Source organism: Pelodiscus sinensis, chromosome 6 (assembly GCF_049634645.1).
Source record: "Pelodiscus sinensis isolate JC-2024 chromosome 6, ASM4963464v1, whole genome shotgun sequence".
Lineage (NCBI taxonomy): Eukaryota > Metazoa > Chordata > Testudines > Trionychidae > Pelodiscus > Pelodiscus sinensis.
Genome location: NC_134716.1, coordinates 34,623,186 through 34,645,053, shown reverse-complemented (window position 1 = coordinate 34,645,053; position 21,868 = coordinate 34,623,186). Strand labels below are relative to the sequence as shown.

At 44.7% G+C, this 21,868-nt stretch overlaps 1 long non-coding RNA gene across 2 annotated transcripts in view; it reads right to left on the bottom strand.

Annotated features, from left to right (window-relative positions):
- Window positions 1-21,462, bottom strand: part of LOC102453053 (uncharacterized) — a 57,033-nt gene extending 35,571 nt beyond the window's left edge. For both annotated transcript variants that reach the window (XR_001369242.3, XR_003087088.2), the window contains exon 1: window positions 20,795-21,462. This is a non-coding gene — a long non-coding RNA (uncharacterized LOC102453053). The remainder of the gene's footprint in view (window positions 1-20,794) is intronic.
- Between the last annotated feature and the right edge of the window lie 406 nt (window positions 21,463-21,868).

Here is a 21,868-nt window from a genome sequence, read left to right as displayed (position 1 = left end):
CATGCCACATAGCACACCAGCAGCGAGTTACAGGGCCCACCGTTCCAGGCATCACTGTTGCTATGGTAGAGGGTGCTGGAGCTACAGGTCCTTTTGAATCACCAGCACCCAAGACAACTGCCCCCTTTGCACTCCTCCCTCCCTCATCAGGCCTGGTGCTCTTGACCAGATTTCCTGTGCTGCAGAAGGTCAAAGCAGGGGTGAAGTCAACAAAGTGCTAAAGAGAAGAATCAGAGCACACAAAATTTGTTACACCTGTCACTTAGAAGATCGCAGTAAACACTTGTGATTAAGAGGATCATTTATCTATTGATTATGTACAAACAGGCATGGCCATGCCCTACCTCCATCCAGATCCTGCATTTCTACATATCCCATTATATCTGCTGGTCCTGGACTCACATTGATGCTTCCAGCCTCCTGCCAGAAGCAGTGCTGTTTCCATGCAAGCATCCACCTGCTTCCTTATTAGAGGCCCTTAGCAGGACAACCTGGGCTTGAGTGATCATCAACTCATGCATCTTAAACTACATTGAAGGATAAACAAATATGGTTCTGCAACAAAGGTCCTTGATTTCAAAAGAGCTGACTTTAAAAAATTAAGGGAATTAGTGAGGGAAATGGACTGGACTGAAAAACTCAAGGATCTGAAATATGGAGGTGGCTTAGAATTACTTTAAAGGTTGCAGAAGCTAGCTGATGCCTGTATCCTAAGTGGGGGGGAGGAAGGGGAAATTTGTAGGGATGAGCAAGCATCTCAAATGGGTGAGATCTCTTTCTCTCAAAAGAGAAAGCAAAACGTCTACATGGAGCAGTAGACAAGAGGGTTCAGCAAGAAAAACTACCTCTTGAAAGTCAGAAAGTGTAGGAATAAAGTGAGGATTGCCAAAAGCAACACAGTTAGACCATGCATTGAAATCTATAATTAAAGATTTTATGTCCATATAAATAGTAAACTATGAAAATAATGGACTGCAAAGCACAAAGGATGGGATGGAGTTTCAAGATTATCTAGGCCTGGCCCAACCCTTAAACAAATACTTTAGTTCAGTTTTTAATGAAGCTAATGAGGAGTTTAGGGGTAGTGACTGGGTGGCTAATGGCAATGAGGATATGCAGGTGGAAATTAACTCATCTGAGAAGGAAATCAAATTCAAACAGCTTAATGGGACTAAATCAGGGGTTACGGACAATCTCCATCCAAAAATATTAAAGGAAGTAACACATGAAATTACGAGCCCAATAGCAAGGATTTTTAATGAATCTGTAAACTGGGGGTTGTATCTTATGACAGGATAATTGCTAATCATAGTTCCTAATTTTAAGAAAGGGGGAGAGAGTGTTCTAGGAAACTACAAGCCTGATAGTTTGATCTGACCTGTATGGAGGATCTTGGAACAAAATTTGAAAAATAGAAAAGCAATTAAGGACATAGAGACAAACAGTAATTGGGATAAAATAAAACATGGTTTTACAGAAGAGAGATCATGCCAAGCAATCCTGATCTCCTTTGAACAGATAACTGATTTTTTTTTTAAGACAAAGGAAATACAGTAGACCTAATCTATCTGGAGTCTATCTGAATGGCACTGGGACTCAGTCATATGAGGTATTGGTAGGGTTCCCAGGTGTTCATTTTTTGACTGAAACACCTACACTCCAAATCCCTCATTTCTAGCTTAGAGCTGCCTCCTGAACTCCAAGTCCTCATTCCTGGCCCCATCCCAGAGCCTGTACCCCTAGCTGGTCCTCTCACACCATGTCCCCCTAGTGAAAATGAGCTAGTAAGCAAAGGAAGGAAGGAAGAGGGATGGAATGAGCATGGGCAGGGTTTCAGCGATGTGGTGAGGCCTCAGGGTTGTGGTGGGGGCACAGGGTGAGGAAAAGATTTCAGTTTTCTGCTATTAGAAAGCTGGTAACTTTAGATATTGATCAGTCTAGGAGGCCTGTCTAGTGGAAGGCTTTGGGGGCTCAGGTTGAAGGCACCCTGTTGTATGGGAAAATGCATTTGGGGCAAAAAGGATGGACTGTCACCTCCATGTATCACGTGCATGGTGAGATGGTTGAGCTGGGTCACTGATAAAGGGAAACTGATAAAGGATTTATCCTGGATATAACCTGGGGTTATTGCTTGGCATGGGGAAACTAGCAGCTCTAGGTTCATGTCACCTTTCCTCTCCACTAGTTTCTACAGTCTCTTACAAAATAACCAACCATGGAATGTCCTTTATCAGCCAAACTGAGAACTAAAGTAAGTCTGATTCTACCATGGTGACAAACTGCACTTGCTCGGAGATTTAAAGTGAGGTCATGATTTGACTTCATTTATATCAAACTTATATTATTAACCCAGGAATGAATGCTGACTTTGTGGGCTAAGGTGCCAGAAACTCCTGAACAATGCAGATTTCATTTCTATCTTCTGAATTCTGCAGAGTAACTAATGCTGTGTGAGAAAGTGAAATTGATATTCCTCCAGCACCAGCAGTACACAAAGATTTAAGTGAGCAACATATGTGATCTGACGAGATGACATGTAAATTTCATTTCCATAGAGAAGAGACTACTCAGCTTTGGATACTTTTGTAATTCTTCTATGCATGGTTCCTAGTTTTTAGTGAAGTGTCAGTAAACAAGACTTATACCTGTTTTGACAGCTCTGGAAGGCAGCCGTTAGCATGTTTGAACTATGAGTGGATGTATTAAATGATCTGTTAGAAAATTGTATTTATGGCAACCTTTTCACAAAGGCACTAAAAATGCTGAATTGTTTTTCTGCATATTTAAAAACATTATTTAGTAGCTACAGTAAAGCCCTTATAGCTTTGCAGACAATTTACTAAGAATATTTTTGCCTCCTTCCTTTATATGTTCTCACCAAATCCTTTTGTTTAGAAAATGCACTAATATTCTGGAAAACAGAGTAAGTAACAGACAGTGTGCTGACAGTTTGACTTTTCTTAATTGCAGAATGAATATATTTTGGGAGAGCTCTACTTCAAGGGCATGCATAACTAGTGAATGTGTATAATGCGAAAAGGAAATCTAGATAGGGCTAGGTTCTGATGAGACTGTGGACTTCTGTGATAGATTCTTCTTCAAGGAGAGGCATTCATTGAGTAAGCCCTTCTGTGCCTCTGTTCATTAAATAATAAAAGGTCACTTTGGCAAACTTCCAAATTAATGCGTGTTCAAGCTCTTGCTTCTGAGTGAGTGTGATGGTGACTGATCATATTCAAAAGGTATGCTGCAGACTTTCAAAGATGAAATGTTGGGTTTTTTTCTGGTCTCATGTAAATGAGAGATGACACTGGAGTTTAAACAAAGAATCCCTTTAAACATCTCAATGATTTAGTTTCAAAGCCATAAATCAACTTCTGTTGTAGTCCAACTAGAGTAATATGATAATCAGAAAAATTGTTTTGCTTTATTCTGCATGCCATTCCTTCCATTTCTACATCTTCCATATACAATGCAGTATTCCAAAATAGACCCTTATATTATTTTCAGGTAAGGTACAGCTTACTTAGCTATTTTTTCTTCACTCTCATCTGATGAAATGGGTTTTGCCCACAAAAGCTCATGATACATATGTCTCTGTACCAGTGGGTCCGTACCCGTACGTCCCCAGGAGTGCTCGGGGTTGTCCCTGGGGTTGGCACGGCCCCTCCCGGTGTCCTGGTGCCCCGCTCTGCTGCGAGGTCTCGGCTCTCCGCTAAGCGCTCGGGCGCCTTGCTTCCACCTGAGTGCCAATGTAATTTCCCCACGGATGGGTGGGGGAAAGGGGGGCCCAGGCCTGCCCTCACTCACGGGCCCCAGCCCAGGGCCCTAAGGACGCGGAACTGACTGGCTCCGGTCCGGCTGACGGAGCTCCTGCCGTAACTCGTCAACCCGCCAGCTCGAGCGAGCCCCTCCCTGGGCTGCTTCCTTTCCCCCCCCCCGGCGCTCTCCACCCGGGGTAGTCACCTTTGGTCTGGCCGACAGCCTGCCGGCCCTGTGGCGCCCCCGCCCTTCAGCGGCGGGGGGCTGCACTAGGTAGCCCGAGTGGGGGCCGGGGCCATGCTCCGGGGAGGTCAGCTACCTCTCCCCCTCTCCCAGTCCTCCCCTCTGCTCCCAATAGCCCCTGCCGCCCCCCCCTTAATGGCGGGGAGGTGTTCCCTTTTAAACCTCCCGCCGGGGCTTCCTCCTTCCCCGTCACCGGCCGGGGCGGGTCTAGCGGTGCCCTTCTGGCCCCTGGTTGGCTCCCCTCCGAGTCCATCAGGGCGGGGGAACTCCTCCCACCCTAGCCCCTCCCCCCAGCCGCGTCGCGGCCGCGCACCGGCGGGGCTGCCGGCGTTTCCAGCCCCGGCGCGGCTCGCGTGCAAGCCACGCACCCTCGGGCCGGCCCCCCGCGGATGCCAAGCAGTGCCTGCTCGGCAGCGCCCAGGGGACGGGGGAGGGGGTCGCCCCGTCACAATCTCTAAGGTGCTGCAGGACAACTCATTTTTTCAAAGTTAAAGACTAACATGGCTACCCCTCTGAGACCACGAAACAGAATAAGTATCCAGAAAGATCTTCTTTGGGTGGATTTAAAAACCCCTATTTTTAACTTCAAATTGCACTAATCCAATTTCAGAAGATCAAGATTTGAGCTCTTTCTGGTAGATGCAGTGATCCTAGAGGAGGGAGCACAAGGCTGGGAATGCCTGAGTTCCATGTTTAGCTTTTGCTCTTCCTCTTACAATCCTACTAGCCACAGATTAAACATCTCTCGCTGGACATCCCACTTGTTATTGGCTTTATTTGGGCAGGAATCCTGCTGCCCGGGGGACACCAATTGTCCTCTTACCCCATAGGATCTTTATGAAGAAGTACAAATTAGATTGCTGACGACCTCTGTGTCTACATATACAATGCTGCCCATTCTCACCCTAATCTATGTCCCAGGGTGTGGCTCTGTGCTGGTGCTTGCTGAATAGGGGGAGAATGCTCCCTCCTCCAAGATTTTGATAACTAGTGTGAACTGTGGCCCTTCTTGCCTGCTCTCTATGGCCCAAGAAACAGCAACTCAACTCCCTCTGAAGATATCAGCTCTTTACCAAATACTTATTCCCTGTGTTGATACTTACAGACTAATCAAACTATCCCAAGCCTACTTTTTGCTGAATAGATTGTGAATCTATGCTAAATAAATTGAACTACTCGAGTCTGTGACTAGAAGGTAGGTTTTCTAATCCTTTACTCATTCTCATGACTCTTCTTTGAACCCTTACTAATTTATCAGTACCCTTCTTGTGCCTGAATTGTTGCTGGGACCAGTTAAATATATCTCCTGTATGGCCTAGCAGACAAATTGCCTTCAGTGCTTGCCTTCTAGTCATGGGACACTGGGCATGGTACTATTGAGTACTTTCAGTGTTCTGGAGAACTGAGCAGCCATATTGCTTACACTTGATTAGCATCTGCCTTGCACCTTGTATATTCATTTAGCCCTACGTAAAGTGAATGCAAACAATGCAAAGGCAACCATTTTGATCAGATTGCTTTTAACAAATTGAACATCTGACTGGATGGATGTGTGAGCTGCAAGACATTGGAGAACTGTGCCTTAAATATATTAAAGTTGGAACAGAAACAGATTAGATTTATTCTGGGCTGCCTATGGTCCCCAAACTACCTGGGAATAACCAACACATAATAATACCCCAACCTCACCATTGGTGATGTTCTCTATATACTGGAAGGGGACACAGGAGGGTGACAGAATTTCTATTGTGTTTAAGGCCATGTCAACACTTACAAATTTACAGCAGCACAATTTTACCGATATAGCTGTGCTGCTATAAAATTGTTCATGTAGCTGAGTGCAGAACTCTCCCACTGACATAATAAAACCAGCTTAATGAGAGGCAGTAGCTATGTTCTCAGGAAATCATCTCCTGCTGGCAGAGCACTGTGCATATGAGCATTAACATGAGCTCAATACACTCCTAAGTGACCAATGTTTTGCCAATGTAAACACTAGTGTAGACATGGCCTAAGTTTATGAGTGTTATTGTCCCATAATGCCACCAAAAGCAGGTTCTTACTGTAGAAACATGTGCAACCACCAGAAAAATCTTAGGCATCAATTCGATCTCTCTTTGTTTTATATGTTGTCCATCACAATGGTCTCTGAGTACCTCCCTTGAGATTTAAACATAAAAAACTGTTTCCTGTTTATTGCTTAGACTCATAGACATTAAAAATATGGGGAATTCTGGCCCCATTGAAATCAATGGCAAAACTCTAACTTCAGTGGGACCAGGATTTCACCTTATATCTAATTGATGTAGGGCTTTTTGTTTTGTTTTTAATTACCAGTGATCTCTTTAAAGGTGGCAATTGGCTGATTTAATTATGGAAAAGAGTTTGAGATGGACCCATGGGTGTAGCTTCTCTTCTGCTCTGACTGTCTTGCACGCACTCTCTCTCTCTCTCTCTCTCTTTCCTCTCCCTCTCTTCACAGCACATCATATCCACATCAGTAGTTGAGTTCCAATCCATCACTTTGCATTAAGCTATGTCATATCAAGTTCCTACATCATATCACACTGCCAGAAATAGCAAAATCAATGCCTTTCCAAACCAGATCCATCTAAGTAATACCCCAACAATCAAATACAACAAAGAATAATATTTATGTTTATATTTTTTCCAATATCTAATGGACGAGGAAGGCACTCGAAATAAAAGAAAAAGCAACATGTATGAGCCATATCAGAGCAAGGGACATTTAAAACTACTTAGATTCTTCCAATTTACCTTCAGAGATCTTTGTTGGATTGACATAATTATTAACTATAAGACTGTGACATTGTAATGGAAGCTCAGAACTGCCAAAATCAATACTAGTTGGCATAATATCCCAAGGGGAAACAATGAAAAATTTACTTGTTGGCTTTCTATCAAGTCAGGTCACTGCTAAGGCTTTTGTGAGAAGTGCAGACTGTACAGAAATGTGTGGCATCTAAATACATCCTGTGACTGTGCTTTATGACTTTGCTATTTTTTATTCAAAAGGTAACAGAGAAAAGGATTTGGGGAGAACTTTAAAGCTGAACTTTACTTCTAAAGTTTCTTCATGAAGTTTCTGGAGGCCTATTTAAATCTGGAACGTTCAGAATCACTGTGGACTTACTATGTCAGCAAATGTTCTGCTGATTAACTAGGGTCCACATAAATATTACCATTCCACGGTGGGTTAGATTTCAGCCTAGTTAGTTATTTCTTACTGACAGTTCCTTCTGGGAGCTGATTCCCAGTAAAATCGCTGCTTCACCAGTGATTCCTGAGTTTAGGACTCCTAGAAAGATCCAGGTGTCCTCCTAGAGTAGGATCGATGTGTGTGATGGTTCCAGTGAGATCGCAGGTGCCGTTCAGTCTGAGGTAGTAGCAATGAAAAAAATAAATGTAGCAGATGAGTTCTACCTCCATCGTAAGACTGGAGAAAGGGGTACACTTAGCAGCAGGAGACACCAGCAGAGGCTGTGGGAGAGGAGTAATGAGAATAGGGACTAGCCATACTTGTAGGATCACAGTAGGAACATTCCTAGGAGGCACTGATGCCAGAAAGCAAAGAAGTTGGCCCTTTGAGCTCCATTCAAACCAGTTGCCCACATTTTCTTTTTCATGTGGGTTACCCCAGATGTGTGTTCTCTGCCTTCACAAGAACTTAAAGGCAACACAGAGACATCAAGACATCTAACCCCATGTCTCACAGAAAGGAGTGCAGGAAGACCTAGGGAAGAGAAAACAATAGGGAAGAAAAACTGGGAGAGTAAAGTCAAGGACATCCTGGTTGGGATAATTTAGTAAGGACTGGTCCTGCTTTGGGCAGGGGGAAGGACTCAGTGACCTCCTGAGGTCTCTTCCTGCCCTAGGATTCTATGATTCTATGAAGGAAAGGGGCTGGAAGGAGGAGGGAATAGGAAGACTAAAGGAAGGAAATGGAAGAGAATAGAGTAGCCAGGATGTGTCTGGGAGAAAAAGAAAAGGAGAGAGATGAGGAAACTGAGGATGTGTCTAGACTACAGAGTTTTGTCGACAAATGTGGACTTTTGTCGACAAAACTATACCTGCATCTACACTACCGCTGAGTTCTGTCGACATAACGTCGACAGAACTCAGCAGTTTTGTCGACGCTGGTAAACCTCATTTTACGAGGCATAACGCCTTCTGTCGACAGAGTTTCTGTCGATAGAAGGTGTTATTGCATGTAAACTGTCCTTTGTGTCTACACTACCATGTCGACAAAGCAGCTTGCTTTGTCGACAGAACTGAATGTAATGTAGATGCTCTTTGTCAACAGAAGTTTTGTCGACAGTATCTGTCGACAAAACTTCTGTCGACAAAAGCCTGTAGTCTAGACGTACCCTGAAAGAGACGAATGGAAGTGGAATGAGAAGCATAAAGGAAATTGTAAGAGGGAGGGGAACTGGTTTAATACACAGATTAGTTGAGATCAGGGTTAAAAAAGTTGAGTATCTTGAAAGCAGTTAAAGTGATACATGAGGGACTGCAGCTCCCTGTCCTCTGCCAAACCCAGAAGAGAGCTCCCTCTTCTCTCTCTTGCTTGCATAAGCGATACTTCTTTGACAATTCCACTTTCCCTTGACCAGTGCAGCTAGTGTGCCCCTAATTAGTGCCAACCTACCTAATGCATTTGTCACATTCCAGAGCAGTATCCATTGGCTATGTATTATGTACATAACAGAATGCCAGCTAACATTACAACTGCAGACGAAATGTAGATAGTCAATAAAATCCACAAATGGGGAGGTATAGGATGCAGGTCACAATAAACAATCCCTATTCCCTGACAGATGAGAGGATTATTCTGTCTCTTTTGGACATCTGTCAACAGCTACCATCTCTGAACTCTAATGGCTTTTCACCATGTGATCATTTTTGCTCTGAAAACAGCTCTTCCTGTTACTAATCCATTCTGCCTAGGAGGAGAATCTGCCATCTGGTGACTGGGCATGATTCTCTGTGTTACTGATTCCATGTCTTGTCTGCCACTTTGGCAGCATAAAAGAGCCTTAAAGAGGAAGAAATTAGACTATCCCTTACACAGAGTGCTTCCTTGGTCAGGTTAGAACTAACAGGGGTATGTCTACACTACAAAGTTAGTTCATACTAACGGACGTTAGTTCGAACTAACTTTCATAGGCACTACACTAGCGCTCCGTTAGTTCAAACTTAATTCGAACTAACGGAGCACTTAGTTCAAACTAGGTAAACCTCATTTTATGAGGATTAAGCCTAGTTCGAACTAGCTAGTTCAAATTAAGGGCTGTGTAGACCCTTAATTCGAACTAGTGGGAGGCTAGCCCTTCCCAGCTTGCCCTGGTGGCCACTCTGGCCAACACCAAGCAAACTCTATTGCCCCCCTCCCGGCCCCGGAGACCTTAAAGGGCCACGGGCTGGCTATACAGTTTGTGCCAGTTGCAAGGCTGCCAGCACCCAGCCAGCAGACCCTGCACCTGCCACAACATGAGCCAGCCACCCGAGGACACCCAGCCCTCCACTGCTCCCCAGGACCAGCCTGGCGGCTCCCAGGAGCATGCCCGGGGACGCAAGAGGTGGGCACCCGCTTGGTCAAGTGCGGAGATCGTGGACCTCATCGAGGTTTGGGGGGAAGCCTCCAATGTCCACGATCTCCGCACTAGCCACAGGAACGCAGCAGTCTATGGCCGCATGGCTGCCAGCCTGGCCGCCAGGGGCCACCAGCGCAGCCGGGAGCAGGTGTGCTGCAAGATCAAAGACCTGCAGCAGTCCTACTCCCGGGCCTGCCTGCTAGGGGCCGACCTGGAGGCGTGCCCCCACTTTCACGCCCTGGACCGCCTCCTGGGGGCTCATGCCGGGGCAGAGGGCCCGCTCCAGGAGACGGAGGAGGAGGGCTATGAGAGCCAGGAGCCTGCTGGCAGCCTGCCCAGGACATGGGACCCCTGAGGCACCCCAAAGAGCCGCTCGCCTGTGTCGTCCGAGGCCAGGGAGGCGTCCACCTGTGAGTACCATCGTGCTCCCCTTATGTGTACGGGGGGCTGGGGCGAGAGGGAGCCCTGGGACCATGCGCCTGGGCCTTGCCCACCACGGAGCAGCAGCTGGGGATCCTGCAGGGGCCCTGGCCTTGCAGAGGGGAGCTGGGTTTTACACACCTGGGCCCCTGGGGTAATTGACCGCTGGTCTTGTTGCACCACAGCCGCAGCACCTGGGCCTGCAGGGCGCACCACCCCGCCTGCAGCAGCTGCCTGTGCCCGGGCACGCAGGAGAGCCAGGAACCAGGAGAAGTACCAGAGGCGGCACCTCCGGTTCCTGGAGCAACAGCTCCGTCTCCAGGACCACTGGGTCCAGGAGGACCTGAGGCTGTGCTAGAGGAGTTTGGAGGCCCTGGAGGAGCAGGGCTGTGCCCTGCGAGGCCACCTCCAGAGCCTGCTCGACCTCTTCCCAATTCCTCCTGCTCCTGCTCCCCCTGCTGCTCCCCCTGCTCCCCCTCCTGCTCCCGCTCCTGCTTCCTCCACACCCCCCGTCCCTCCTGCCCCACCCTCCACAACCATTCCCCACCGACGCCCCCGGACCCACAGTGTGGAGAGACGGGAGAAGCAGCCGGACTCCCACCCCTGAGCTTTCCTTTCCCTTCCTCCCTTCCCTCCCCTTCCAGCTCCCTCGTCCCAGGTTTCTCCCTCCCCTCTCCCACCCTCATTCCTCCCTCCCCCCACCCCAGTTATGTGAAATAAACAGACGTTTTTGTTTGAAAAACAGGAGTATTTATTTTACAGTAGGTAGGGAGGGGAAAAGGGAAGGGGGTAGGGTGGAAGAAGGCGCCAGTGGGGCATGCAAGGGAGAGGTCAGTCCTCCAACCTCCACCTGGAAGCTCTCCCGCAGGGCTTCCCGGATGGCGGCGGTGCAGGGCTGACCGTAGTGTCCAGCCATGCGGTCAGCCTCAGCCATCCAGGCTGGCAGGAAAGCCTCCCCCTTCCGCTCACACAAATTGTGGTGCACACAACATGCTGCCACCACGGGAGGGATGTTGTGCTCGGCCAGGTCCATATGGGTGAGGAGGCATCGAAAGCGGGCTTTCAGTCACCCGAAGGCCCCCCTCCACCATGATGCGGCCCCTGGTCAGCCTGCCATTGAAGGCCTGGCGGGAGGGATTGAGGTGCCCCGTGTAGGGCTTCATCAGCCACGGCTGCAGTGGGTAGGCAGCATCCCCCACCAGGCACACGGGCATGTCCATGTCCCCAACCTTGATGTGGCGGTCGGGAAAGAAGGTCCCGGCCTGCAGCCGCTGGCACACGGAGGAGTTGCGGTACACCTGGGCGTCGTGTGCTTTGCCGGACCAGCCCACATTAATGTCTGTGAACTGTCCCCGGTGGTCACACACGGCCTGCAGGATCACAGAGAAGTACCCCTTGCGGTTGACGTACCAGGACGCCTGGTGTTCCGGGGCACGGATGGGGATGTGCGTCCCGTCGATGGCCCCCCCGCAGTTGGGGAAGCCGAGGGTGCCGAATCCCCGGATGACGGCGTCCGGGTCGGCGAGGCGGACCACCCTGCGGAGCAGCACCCGGTTGATGGCCTTGACCACCTGTGGAGAGAGACACAGCAAAGTGCCAATCAGTGGGGCGCCCGGGTGGCTGGGAGCGTTTGTGCCCTGGCAGTGCCCCGCACCCCACTCCCAGAAGCAACCCCCCTGGCGGCGTGTAGTACGGCCGGGACAGACCGACCCCTCCGGTGCGGGGCACGTTCGTCTCTTCCTGCCCCCCTTTGTCCCTGGGGCGGCCCATCCCCTCCTCGCAGCCCCCCTCCGCCTCGGCGCAGTGGCCGACGAGTGCCATACCTGCATGAGCACCGCTCCGACGGTGGATCTCCCCACGCCGAACTGGTTCCCGACGGATCGGTAGCTGTCCGGCGTGGAGAGCTTCCAGAGGGCGATGGCCACCCGCTTCTGGGGGGGGATGGCGGGCCTCATGCGAGTGTCCCTTCTGCGCAGGGCAGGGGTGAGCCACTCGCAGAGCTCCAGGAAGGTGTCCCTCCTCATCCTGAAGTTCTGGGTCCACTGTCGGTCCTCCCAGCGCTCCAGGACGATGCGGTCCCACCAGTCGGTGCTGGTGTCCAGATGCCAGATGCAGCGGGGCACGCCAGTGCCGGGACGCCGCCGCGGCTCCTCCACGGCCCCCAGGGCGGCCAGGCGGAGAGGCAGGGGACTGACGTGCACCAGGAGGTGCCAGGTAGCCTCGAGCCATTGGTGGCAGGCTTGCAGCAGCAAGTCCAGAAAGTGCACCAGAAGGCGCAGGGCGAGCTCTGGCTCCATGTTGCCACCTGCGGCGGCGTCCCCGAAGGGAAGCACTGACACAGACGGGCACAGAGACCAACGCTTTGCTGTCCCTCGGCGAGGTTGGAAAGGAAGCAGGAAAAGCTGAGAACCGGCTGTCCAGGGGGGTCCCTTTAAGCACGAGCCTCAGATAGCCTCAGACAGCAGCCACACAAAGCAACTACTGACCTGATGCCCTGCCAGAACCGGTTTCAGCCGCCCTTAAATGCCCCCCTGCGTCCAATCAGTGTGGACGCGCTAGTTCGAATTAGCAAAACGCTAATTTGAACTAGTTTTTAGTTCTAGACGCATTAGTTCGAATTAGCTTAGTTCGAATTAACTAATTCGAACTAAGTTAGTTCGAATTAGCGCTGTAGTGTAGACATACCCATAGAGACTCCATAAGGGGCCAACTCCCAGTCCACAGTGCAGGAGTTGGGTCAGGGATGTGACTGGTATATTACGTTGTTCTCAGAATTGTGAGAAGTAGAGGATGCTCCAGTTTGGGGCTCATCTACACAAACATTTAGCATGCGGCATGCTGGGCTGTGAATCTACCCTGCATTAGCCTGCCATGCAATAACTGTCCCCTGTGGATTTTGCTGCTGCACACAAATTACATTGCTAAATTTTGGTCTACTCCTGTTTCAAGCCAGAGTATATCAAAGTGCATTAGTGAACTGCTAGAGCAAATCAGTAGAGTCCACATAGTTAATCATGGCAGGCCATTGTAGGGAAGATTGACGTCCTAGCTTTCCACAAACTAGATGTTTGGGTAGACAAGTCCTTATACTTGGGAACAATCCAAAAATGAGGACAATGCAAATTTATCTTACAGGCACCTTTGTTCTCTCATCCCCTCAGTACTGCTCTAGGTATCCTGTCAGTGGCTATCAGGGTTTGTGCTATTTTTGTCAATGCACGATTGAGATAATCAGCATTCTGGATGTCCTAAGAAACAAAGCCAGTGTACTTCTCCAAGAGGATTGTCTTACACTAAGGAAAATGTGGCCTTGTCATTCTTTGGAGTCCTTTTGAATTGTATAACATTTAATAGCCTGTTGGGTTGGGTGGCAACCCTTGTTAGAGTGTTCCCAATCTTCAGTGTTGACACTTACCACCGCATTGATTATGAGCTTGGATGAAGAGATGTATTCCTGCTTGTCCGGGTCATTGCTGATATTTCTTCTGATTATAAATACAGTGTAGCAATGAACTCTGTCAGCTCAGGCTCTGAGTATTTGGTGGGAAGAATTTACACCTCCTCACTACTTTCATCAAAGTGTATCCCAATCATATTGCCTCTATAATTTAAAATGCTTGACCTTCTCAGTTGTATCACAATCAAATCTCATCTTAACGTGACCCTGTTTGTTCTGCTCCCTTCCAATCGCCTTTTCATTCTTTGTCCCCAAATCCTCCACATTCATTCTCCTCCTTGTTCTTGTGAGAGCACTACAATGCCATTCCAATAACTACTGGGTTCTCTCTGCTTTGTCTCATTTCTGAGAGCAGAAAGGAAGGAGACAAAACTTACCCTGCAAGACAACAGGGACCAGGAAAATACAGCATTTCTTTCCTTTCATTTCTTAATGAAATCAGAGAGGTCCCACAAAATCTGGGGGGATTAGACTCGTTACTAAGGCAATACATAAAGAAAGAGAGAAATATGATAGAAAGAAAAATGAAAATTATTTTAAAAAATTAAAGTAGGGCATATAACTGAAAAAACAAAATTAATTTAAATCAACTTTAAAGTCTGTCTAAAAATAACATAAAAACTATGTTGCTTGTAAGTCAAAAATCATTGTGCCACCAAACACTGGACAGTATATAATTATATGCTGTTGTGAAAGCTCTAAGATTCAGGCATACTAGGGTGAGCTAAGGATGAAACATAATCCTTCACTCTACATTTCTGGCTTTTGTCAGTTTAATCTAGTCCTTTAATTGTATTTTAATATAGTTTTTTAGTATATAATAAAAAACAAAGCTGAAATAAATGATAACCTAAGTCCCTGAGCATGTTCATTGTGGTAAGTAAAGCAGACACGCCAGATGTTCAGAGATTACTGGTGGGAGATGGAAGGAAAAGGCAGCATAGAAAAATGTAGCTGTTTTTTTGTATTGTGTTTGGAGAAGAGCAAAAGAAGCTTTTTCCCTTTCCTGATTTAAAGGCTCTTTGGTTTGAGAAAGAATGACTGGCTGATACTAAAACAATTCTCGTGAGCAGACTATCTTGAACCAGATACAACAGCTAAAAAGCCAGCAAAATGCAGCTCTACAAATAACCTCCTGTTGTCAAATTGCATGTAATTTGGGAGAAGTTTTAGTGCTTTCTGCTTCTCTAGCACACAAGGAACTGTGAATCCAATGCAGTTGGATGCATTAGACAGAGCCCTTTCTTCTACTTATTAAATGAGTCTTTAGTCCATAAGCACAGCTATCTGTACATTGCCCCTTTACTCACATTAACGCCTCTCTGCCACCTAACTGTCTGTTTCTGCTGCACACATATAATCATTACTGCTATGCTTACATTAACACATATGAAGCAATAGCCCTTGAGGGATTTTCACCTTGACCTTTCATTCAGCAACACATCCTCCTGCCCTTCATTTCCAGCTTTGTTTATAAGTCCATCAGATTACCTTTTTTGTGCTGACAATGGGCGCATGATTTGCTTGTCTGGGGGTTTCTGTTCATAAAAGTATTAATTGTTTGCATGGAAAACAAGCCACAATGGAAACACCTTTGGAGGAAGCATGGAGCTCAGTTTTAGTCCCGAGGAAATGAAATAATATAATCCCTGAAGAGATTTTCTCAGAGGCTATAAGGCAGGGTCACTTCCTCAGGTACAGTAATCTGGTACTTTGCAAGTGTACAGCTATAACAGAAATAAAATATAAACCATTCCCTAGTTTAGAGTTTCTAGTTTGTACTAACTTACAAACATGTGCATACAGGTATAAGGTCCCAAGTCTCTATGTCTGGGATGTGTTTAGATATAGTAGAGAGCAGTGATTGCATAAAATAGCTATGGCTTTCTGTTCCTTCCTAGGGCTATTCTAACATCAGAGAATGCCATATACTCTGGCTCCACCAACCATTCACTCATATTCTTGGTTTGCAGTGGCAGCTGAAGTAAGCTAAAATTGTAGAAAGTTGATAAAGGAAGCAAAGGGACCCAAAAAGAAATCTATGGCCAGCAAAGAACAGGGTTTTATATCTATATTAGGAACAAAAAATTCTGACAATGGTATCATTCCATTACTAGATGGAAATGTAGGATTATCAGTCATAAGTACTAAGAAGACAGAAGTGACCAATACATATTTCTGTTCCGTATTGGGTGAAAAGTTGATCATATAGTCTCATCATAGGATAATATTCTTTCCATTCTGTTAAACAGGAGCTGTTGAACTCCTACATTTTAAAATCAGCAAGTGGATATTTTTCATCCAAGAGTTTTTAAAGAGCTGGCTAAGTAGCTCACTTGACCATTAATGCTGATTTTCAAATAAGTCTTGGAGCACTAGAGAAGTTCCAGAAGACTAGAAGAAAGTTAATGTTGGATCAATTTTTAAGAGGGTAAATGAGATGGCATGGGTAATTATAAACCTATCAGCCTGACATTGATCCTGGGCAAGATAATGGAGTGGCTGATACAGGATACAATTAATAAAGAATTAGAAGAGGGTAATGTAATTAATGCCAGTTGTCACAGGGCCCCCCAGGCTTTATGAAAAATGGCTTATGAATATGCATAACTTGAAGACACTTTAGGAAAAATTCATCATGTGTCATATAATTTTTAAAGTTTTAATCTGCTGAATGTGTACACTCTGTTTCTGTGCATGTATCATTCTTGTATATGATGTTAGAAATATGAATCTGTTTATAAATCTAAGAGTGCTAATCAGGGCTATTAATGATACTCCAGAAACACAGCTTTTTGGCATTCAAACCAACAAGCTATGGAGAGTCTTGTTTTTTCCTGAAAGCCTGGATTATGGTTGGTCCTGCCAGAATTTGTGGCCAGATTACTTGATGCTAGAACCCATTTTGTATCTTGTACTTTTCCACTCGAGGTGAGACGAGTTTGAACTGAACAGAAAGAATTCTTACCTTGCGCAAAGGGGATATAAATATTAGAAATCAAACTATAGGGAGTTATCAGATGGCAGGAGACCCCCACTTACCACCAACAATACCTGCTGGCAATATCTAAGGCTACGTCTATACTGCACCCTTCTTCTGCAAAAGCTTATGCAAATGAAGCACAGAGTAGAATATCGCTGAACTTCATTTGCATAATTAGGTGCTATTTTTGTGCAAGAGGCTTTTGCACAAAAAGGTGCTGTGTAGATGGCTTCTTTTTACACAAAACCCCCCTCTTGCGCAAGAGCTGTTCTTCCTCTTTTTTTCAGGAAGAACAGCTCTTGTGCAAGAGAGGGTTTTTGTGAAAAAATGGCCCCTAATTAATTATGCAAATGAAGTGCGACGATATTGTACTCCACGCTTCATTTGCATTAGCTTTTGCAGAAGTAGGGTACAGTATAGACGTAGCCCAGGACTGAACAGAGGCCCAAGCTGTGATGTTAGCTATCTTGTGAAAAGAACTACTGTTAGGGTAAGAATTAGCATGTAACAAGTTTCTTAATGCATTAGGTTTAGGTGGCATATTTTGTTTTATTTTTTGCTTAGTAACTTACTTTGATCCATTTGTTATCGCTTGCCATCACTTAAATCCTATTTTTTATATTTAATAAAAACATTGTTGTTTATCATCAAATCCGGTGTAAATAATTGTTACTGGGACAGGAGCAGAGGGGAGAAGAAGCAACCATGATGCATATCTCTCATTGATAAAGAAGGTGAACTTATGAGCTTTCTCTATGTAAAACTTTATACACAGTATGATGGATTTATTTGGGGGTTTGGTTCCATTTAAGGGTTGTGTTCCTAGATGCTATCAAGGTCCTATAGCCTGTGCTGATCATATCACTGAGACTTCCCAGAGCTGAGTTGGTTCAGCATCTGTGTTATTCTGCTGGGGAGATTTTACCCTAATTCTGTGCTTTTACTGAGGGAGACCAGAGCTTCCGGCCCAGTACTACAGAATGATGGAATGCCATAGAAGAATAGGGAGGCTCAGTGGTATGATTAGCACATCAGGACACAGCCTCTGTGATCCAACCCATCAAACCTATAAATATGGGATTATGTAAAGTAGATCCTGTCAAACTAATTTGAGGGTTTTTAAAATAAGATTACAAGTTTGGTTGAAAAAAAGGAATAGTCCTCAAGTAATAGATTTCCATAGGATGTTTTACGTGGTACTGAATGTCAGTTTGATTTTAAGAAACTAGAGTGACATCAAACTAACACCCAGGTACCCCACATCTACACAAGTCGCCCATTACTTTGAAGTGTTTTCTAAATAATGGGCGCACTATTTCACCATCACAGTAAACCTTGTTGCACGAGGGATAAGGGATGGCTCAAAATAGCATGTTTTTTTGAAATTTGGTGCTGTGTAGAGGCGCCAAATTTCAAAATAAGCTATTTTGAAATAGAATCAAAATAAGATACACAATTTGCACTAAGCAAATTGAGTATCTTACTTCAAGTTTAGGGTGCTGTGTAGACACGCCCTTTGAGAATGAGTAAATGATTAGGAAACATACCTTATAATGATAGATGAGCTGAGTCTAACTTGCCAAAGAGATTGCTAAGGGGTAAATTAGTATCTGAGGAACAAATATTTAATAATGGATTCTGTAAATTACTAAAGGTATAACATGATCCAATGGCTAGAAGTTGAAGCTAGACAAAATGAGACTGGAAATAAAGTGTAAAATTTTTGATAGTGATGGTAAATAACCATTGGAACATTTACCAAGGCTCACGGTGGATTCTCCAACACTGACAATTTTTATATCAAATGTGTGTGTATTGCTAAAAGATTTGCTATAGGAGCTATTTGGGGCCCTGTTACACAGGAAATCAGACATCACAATAATTCCTTTGGGCCTTGGGATCTATAAATGGTTGCTACACCAGCTTTATACTAATAGAGATTCCTTCTACAGAGGGAGAATTCTCTTTGGGACTGTCTTGTGTTCAGGAATTTGCATTGTACAATGAATTTAGCCCATACTTTAGAATCACCAGTTCAAATCATGGAAGGTGTGGGCAAATCAATGGCTACAAGATCCAAACATAGTACCTATCTTTAAAAGGGGAGGAAAGGAAAAAAATAAAGACTAGACAGCTTAACTTTGATACCCAGAAAGATACTGGAACACATTTTTGAACAATCAGTTTGTAAGCATCACTGGAGAACAAGATAAATATAAGTTGGTTATTACTGATCAAGAACAAATCATAGCAAACCAATCTAATTTCCTTCTTTGACAGGGTTATAGGCCTAGTGGGTATGGGGGAAGCAATAGACATGATTTATCTTAATTTTAGTCAGATTCCTGAGGTTGCTTGAGAAGGTCATGTGGGACTAGCTACAGAAATGTGGTCTAGATTAAATTACTATAAAATGGGTGAACAGCTGGTTGAAAAACTAGACTCAGGCAGTGGTTATCAATGGTTCACTGTCAAACTGGGAGGATATATCAAGGGTGGGTCTCACAAAACTTTGTTTTGGATCTTGTACCATTCAGTTGTTCTTTAACCACCTGAATGATGGCATACAGAGTACTCATAAAACGTGCAGGTGATACCAAGCTGGGAGAGGTTGTAAGCAATACAGATAACAGGTTTAGAATTCAAATTATCTTGATGATTTTAGACCAACTATTAAATTTAACAAAATTAAATTAAATAAATAAAAATGTAAAGATCTGTTCTTAGGAAGAAAAACAAATACACAAATACAAAATGGGGAATAAATAGTGAGGCAGCAATACTGTAGAAGGAAGCTCTTGGAGTTATACTTGTTTTTCACACTATTGAGACAAGTTGAACATGTCTCAATAGTGTGAAAAAAGGCTAATGTCATTCTGAGATGTCTTAACAAGAGTGTCATATGTACGACATGGGAGGTAACTGTTTCAATCTACTTGGCACCTGTGAGTCCTCAGCTGGAGAACTGCATCCAATTCTGAGTGCTGCACTTTAGGGAAAATACAGACAAAGTCCAGAGGACAGCAACAAAAATTGGTAAAAAGTTTAGAAAACTTGACATAAGGAAAGGTTAAATGGAGCATATATAGCCATGAGAAAAAAAATGATAGAGTGGGGACCAGATGTTCTCAATGTCCCCCCAAAACAGGACAAAAAGCAATCAACTTAGTTTCAATCCAGAGGGGTTTAGGTTGGATATTGGAGAAAACTCTGACCGAAGATATTTAAGCACTAACATAAAGAGTTTTATTTCACTTTATATCACTATAAATTACTAATACCAGAAAAGCAAACTCTACAAACTTGTCTGAGTATCTTATTTGGAGACTTTATTGTTCATTTCAAAGGTGAGTATTACATTTGCTTGCTGACAAGTCAAAACCGTGTTCCTTCCTTGTACATTTAATTACAGTATATTACAAAAAGTGAGAATATTGTATGTCAGTAGAATGTTTATCTAGATAAATATAAAATCTCAAAAATAAGGAAGAAGATTTGAGTGTCTTTTAGCTTAGTGAAATAATCATAATCTTGTAACTGATCTGTCTCACGTAGATAGTAGTTGCTATTTCCAGTTTCCAATACTGGTTGTGACACACCTGGACCTAATATGTAATATTTTTATGGATAATACTATGTAACCATTTTATAAACTTTGTATATGACCTGGGCAATGAGTGGGTACTTACTGAATCTTGGGGATAGTGGAATGATTATTATCTGTATAATAAAATACCAGGCTTGTCACTCTGAAGCCTAGAGTGTCTGAATCAGTGTGGAATGATAGAAATATCTAAAAGTGTGGCATAGTGTTCTTTCTGTTCAGAACATCACCAGGTTCAGGTATCACCCCATGAGACCCAGGTGGAATATTGGATCCATAGCTTCGGTAGTGAGCCAAAGGTTGGAATATTGGAGGTGGGAGTAAGAGCGGTATGGAGTAACAAAGAGGTGGCTGGGGCAGTGTAGCTCTGTGCACAGGCTACAGAAAACAGGTACAAACACCAGCATTTGTCATTATAACTGCTCATGAAAACAAGAACCCCCCCACTTTTGACTTTTCTACACACAATTTTAGATAACGGTCAACAGCGTGGGCTGTCGCTAGTACATACATAATTGAATTCAATGAGGTCTATGTATGAAGATACCATAAGGGCTAACCAGATGACAACACCCAACCATAGATTTCAGGGGCAAGTTATTGGTTTCAAGACTCCTGAGGCTGGTTTCAAATCTAACCAATTCCAAGCCTTATTCTGCCAAAATCTGGAGCTCAAAAAAGCACAGCAAGAATTTAAAAGCTCTTCTTACCTGGAGAAGATGGGTCACTCCTCAGAAAATATCTGGAGGAGGCCAGATTGATACATTGAAAAAGAGAATGTCAGGAAGCAAGGTCTGCCACAATGCTAATCTCCAGGCAAAATAGCAAGTGCAGTAGATTGCCTACTAAATTGGAAGAGTTAGCAGACCAGCAGCAGCTGTTCAGCAGCTGCTCAAAGTATTTGTACATGGCTGCAGTAGTTTCTGTCCCAGCCTTATTTAAGCCCTGTGCCTGCTAACCTCAAATAGAATTTCAGCTCTGGACATGTCAGACCTGCAAAAGTAAATCCATGGTTAATATCCTGAGGCTTGTGAGCTGGGGCTTTACCTAAGAGTAGGGAACTTGCTGGATTCAACTCAGAGACAGGTGACAGTGAGAGATCTGAGACATAGAAGGAAGAATGCTCAGATCTCCCCAGGAGGGGTCAAAGGCATGGTTCACCTGCTAATGTGACAACTGCAAAACTAAAAACTTTGTTAGAGCTATGTTGCCACAAGTAGGGATAGAAAACTCATTCAAATAAAATAATGGCTTCAGGCTTTCCCCAAACCTAACCCTTAAAAAAAATTCTCAAACTTCTTAGTTGGGCCACTACTAAGAGTGTATGTGACAAAATAATATGAGTAGCTGCCCAGATAAAAACAAGTAAAATAAAAATTCTAGCAAGGAAGCTTGATCCTCCTCTCCCCCCCCCCCCCCCCCCCCCAGAATTCCCAGGCTGATTTCAGATAAGTATTTGAAGGTTTGGATGCTTATCCAAACCTCCATAGACCCAGAGGTTCACCCACAGGACTGAGTACATGATATATTCATATAAGCAATCATCTCTGCGAAATGTCCCATATTCTCTCAGGTCTAGAAAACATAAATCTTGCATTTCAGAACTCAGATCTCCCAAAGCTTCAAAGAAATGTAAATCCACCATATAGAAATGGGAAACTACTAAGCTACAATTTGCAGCAATATCTTCAAAATGTTAGCAATATATTGGAAAAAAGTAGCTATCCAGTGTTGGTACTCTAATGTGATATCCACAAACTACTGCACTGAAAAGAACGGGGCTC